This window comes from Oryctolagus cuniculus, chromosome 2, assembly GCF_964237555.1.
Source record: "Oryctolagus cuniculus chromosome 2, mOryCun1.1, whole genome shotgun sequence".
Lineage (NCBI taxonomy): Eukaryota > Metazoa > Chordata > Mammalia > Lagomorpha > Leporidae > Oryctolagus > Oryctolagus cuniculus.
The window spans coordinates 70,119,578-70,124,033 of record NC_091433.1 but is presented as its reverse complement, the minus strand read 5'-3'; the positions used below and the strand labels follow the sequence as shown (position 1 = coordinate 70,124,033).

Sequence of the window (4,456 nt, the reverse complement as noted above, 5' to 3'; positions counted from 1 at the left end):
TCCTTAGCACAACACTTGCAATATTGTTTGGATCCACATGGAGGCTTACACTTTCTCTTTTGCAGAATCTCCATCAATTCACAGGCCCAGTGTTAAATGATTAAACCCTCACCTTGAAATTTCTGGCTTGCTGTTGTTGCAGCTATGGATTTTGCAGAAAACAGTTACTAATTCAGAATTTAAAGGATGTCTGGCTTTAAAGGTACACTCTAGGATTTGGATATGCTGTTTTCATTTTTAGAGAGTGCAAAAGAAAAATCCCTGCACTTTCTTTGTGGCAGCCCAGATTGAACTGGGGAATACATCTGTAAATAATAATAATAATAAATGTTAATAACTACTAATATAGAAAATTTGGATTAACATCATCAAATTCTACCTCCTGGAAATAAATTACTATTGTTAACATTTTAATGTATTTCCTTTCAATGTATTCCTGTGTGAATGTGTATTTTTTGTATTAAAAATAAATTAGGGGGAGCCGGCGCTGTGGCGTAGCGGGTAAAGATGCCACCTGCAGTGCCGAGCCAGCATCCCATAAAAGTGACGGTTCGAGTCTGGATGTTCCGCTTCTGATCCAGCTCTCTGCGACGGCCTGGGAGAGCAGTCCTTGGGCCACTGCACTTGCATGGGAGACCCGGAAGAATCTCCTGGCTCTTGGCTTCAGATTGGTCCAGCTCTAGCTGTTGTCATTTATTTGGGAAGTGAACCAGCACATGGAAGATTCCTACCCTGCCCCAACATACCCTCCCCCAACTCTGCCTTTCAAATAATGAATAAATAAGGTCCTTGAACTTCTGAGTCTCCCACGTGGGCAGCAGGTACTCAAGAACTGGATCCACCATTTGCTGCCTCCCCGGATGCATATCAGCAGGAAGCTGGCACCCCGATGTAGCGTTCTGGCTTCACAAGCAGTGGCTTACGGCTCTCTGCTGCAACAGTTGTCCTAAGGAGTTTACTTCTTAAAAATTAAGCTTACTTCTGGCCGGCGCCATGGCTCACTAGGCTAATCCTCCGCCTTGCGGCGCCGGCACACCAGGTTCTAGTCCCGGTCAGGGCGCCTGATTCTGTCCCGGTTGCCCCTCTTCCAGGCCAGCTCTCTGCTGTGGCCAGGGAGTACAGTGGAGGATGGCCCAAGTGCTTGGGCCCTGCACCCCATGGGAGACCAGGATAAATACCTGGCTCCTGCCATCGGATCAGTGCGGTGCGCCGGCCATGGCGGCCATTGGAGGGTGAACCAACGGCAAAAGGAAGACCTTTCTGTCTCTCTCTCTCTCACTGTCCACTCTGCCTGTCTGTCAAAGAGAAAGAAAGAAAGAAAGAAAGAAAGAAAGAAAGAAAGAAAGAAAGAAAGAAAGAAAGAAAGAAAGAAAGAAAAAAATTAAGCTTACTTCTTAATAAATTTAAAAAAATGGGGCCAGCGCTGTGGCGCAGCTGGTTAAAGTCCTGGCCTGAAGCACCAGCATCCCATATGGGCACCGGTTCTAGTCCCGGTTGCTCCTCTTCCAATCCAGCTCTCTGCCATGGCCTGGGAAAGCAGTAGAAGATGGCCCAAGTCCTTGGGCCCCAGCACCCACGTGGGAAACCCAGAAGAAGCTCCTGGCTTCAGATCAGCGCTCCTCTGGCCATTGCAGCCATCTGGGGAGTGAACCATCGGATGGAAGACCTCTCTCTCTGTCTCTACCTCTCTCTGTAACTCTTTCAAATAAATAAAATAAATCTTTAAAAAAAATTTATGTTGTATAGAATGAATACATCTTAGATGTATTCTTCTTTTTCTCTCTTTCTTAAAAAAAAAAAAAAAATTGGTTGCCAAAGACACATTTTAAGGATGTGTACATTTATAAGCCAGTGATACCCCCTCTCCACTCCAGATCAGGATTCGAAAGAGTGTAATGTTCCATAGGTCATCCAATAACCTTCTTAGACAATACCTAACTTCCTCCTAAGAAGGCCCCATTATTCTTTTACTACAAAATGAGTTTTGCTTGTTCTGGAATTTATATCATGTAACGATTATTTATTTCTGTATATATGAAGTTTCTTTTGCTTAAAGCAATTGTCATGAGATTTTTCCATGATTTTTTTTTATTTGTAAAGAATTTTTTATTAAAAAAAAAAGAAGAAAGAAAGAAAATGAGCTCCAGGAAGGCTATGGCCTCCCTTTAGTATTTATTCTTCCCCAACCCCAGAAACCTTTTATTTAAGGAATACAAACTTCATACATATCATAATTACAACTTTAGGAACACAGTAATTCTTCCCACGATACCCGCCCTCCCGCCCCTCTTCCTCCTCCCTCTCCTATTCCCACTCTTTTTTTCCTAAGACCTATTTTCTATTAACTTTATACACATAAAATTAACTCTATGTTAAGTAAAGATTTCAACAAATAATATAAAAAAAAACAACTCTTCCTCAGCAGCTGAGACAAAGATTGTTCAAAGTCATTGCTTCTCAAAGCGTCAGTTTCAGTTCCACACATTGCCTATTAGTAATTGTTATGAGATTTTCCCATGTTGTTCGTTTCTTTCTTTTATTTACTTATTTTTTACTGCTGTCTGTGTAGTATCCCACTATATTCAAATGACAATTTATCTATTCCTATTGGTAGACATTTGCGATGTTTCCAATTTTTAGTTATTGTGAATGAAAGGCCTATAAATATTCTTTCACATATTTTGGTTGTTACTACATTGATTTTTCTTGGGTAGTGTAGTGGCTGGGCTTTACAGTGCTGAAATTTGTGCAAATGAAATAATGTACCCAAAAGTTTCTGTAAAGTGTACACACACACAAAGATCCACAGTGTGTTGTAGATGTTACCTTAGCAATGACTGAATTAAAGAACAGAATGGCAAAAATGATTAATTCAGTGAAATTTTTAAAAGTCTCATAATTATAAAATGCCTAGAATTAATAAGAAATATGAAAGATTTATGAGGAAGTTAATATTAAAGGTTATTGAAAAGTTCTCAAAAGTGAAAGACAGACTGTGCTCCTAAATGGAACACTTGGTAATAGACAACAAACAATTCTCTAATTTCTAAAACTATTCCAAACGTAGTCCCTTCAGGATTATCTTGGAACACAACAAATGGTTCTAAAGTGTATATGGGTTAATAAATGTGTGAAAAGAGCCAATAAATAATATCCAAAAAAATGATGAGTTGGGAACTGTCAACTAGATATAGACAATAAATTATTCAATAAACAGGTTGGGACAGTTGACTCTGCATTTAAGAATAAAAGGTACGTCTTTTTCCTAGTAATAAATCCCAGTTGGATTAAAGACAGAAGTGCAAATAAATTAATCCAGCCCTGTGGGGAGCAACTCGGACTAGACTAAGTTACTGGAATTAAGACTTATTCTATGCATCTGCTCTCCCACAATATGGCGCTGAGAAGGGAGTAACAACTTCTACGCAGCTGCCTCTCGCCAATTTGATTGAGCTGCAGGAGCTGATCTTGCTCCTGATTGGAGGAGAGCAGCGTACTCGGCGTGTGGGTAGCAGAGTTGGGATTGGTGGAAGAGGACTATAAAGGAGGAGAGAGACAACATGCACCAGGAACATCTATTTGAAGGAACACCTGTGCAGCCCCCGAGAGAGCCGGCCGGCGGTGTGCCGCTCCCCCGCGGAAGTGGGGAAAGTGGCTAGGGGGAACCACCCTTCCACGGAGGTGGAAGGGACAGTAGCCAACCAGGGAAGAACCAGCAGCAAACCCGGGGAGGGCCGAGCAGACGAAAGAACAGCGCAGGGTCCTGTGTCGTTCCTCCACGAAGAAGGGGAGCGACACAGCCCCATGAAAGAAACTATAGAAGAAACAGTTTTATAATTTTGGAATAGAAAAGGCTTTTCCAGGAATGCCATAAACCCTAAATATCGTAAAGTAAAAGTTGAAATATTTGAAACTACACGAAGTTAAAGACAAGTGGCAGACAAGGGAAAATGTTCTGCAACATATATGACAAAATATTAATAGTCATAACATAAAGAACAAACCAATAAGGAAAAGCCAGAGTTCAACAGGAAAACAAAGAATATAAAAAGGTATTTCACTGTGGCAGAGATAAAAATAGACAATAAATACGTATTTTCCCTCACTAACAATACTTAGAATACAAATTTAAGCACAAAGAAGATGATTTTTTTAACGTGGGTGAAGTTTTTTTTTTTTTAAGATTTATTTATTTATTTGAAAGGCAGAGTTTCAGAGAGGCAGAGGTAGAGAGAAAGAAAAGGGTCTTCCATCCACTGGTTCATTCCCCAAATGGCTACAACGGCCAGAGTGAAGCTGATTCGAAGCCAGGAGCTTCTTCTGGGTCTCCTATGTGGGTGCAGGGGCCCAAGAACTTGGGCCATCCTCTACCTCTTTCCCAGGCCATGGCAGAGAGCTGGATCAGAAGTGGAGCAGCCAGGACTCAAACTGGTGCCCATATGGGATGCAGGCACTG

At 41.4% G+C, this 4,456-nt stretch overlaps 1 pseudogene; it reads left to right on the top strand.

Moving 5' to 3' along the window:
- The first annotated feature begins 202 nt into the window (after window positions 1–202).
- LOC127490448 (small nucleolar RNA SNORA31) lies at window positions 203–307 on the top strand (annotated as a pseudogene).
- Window positions 308–4,456: the final 4,149 nt, after the last annotated feature.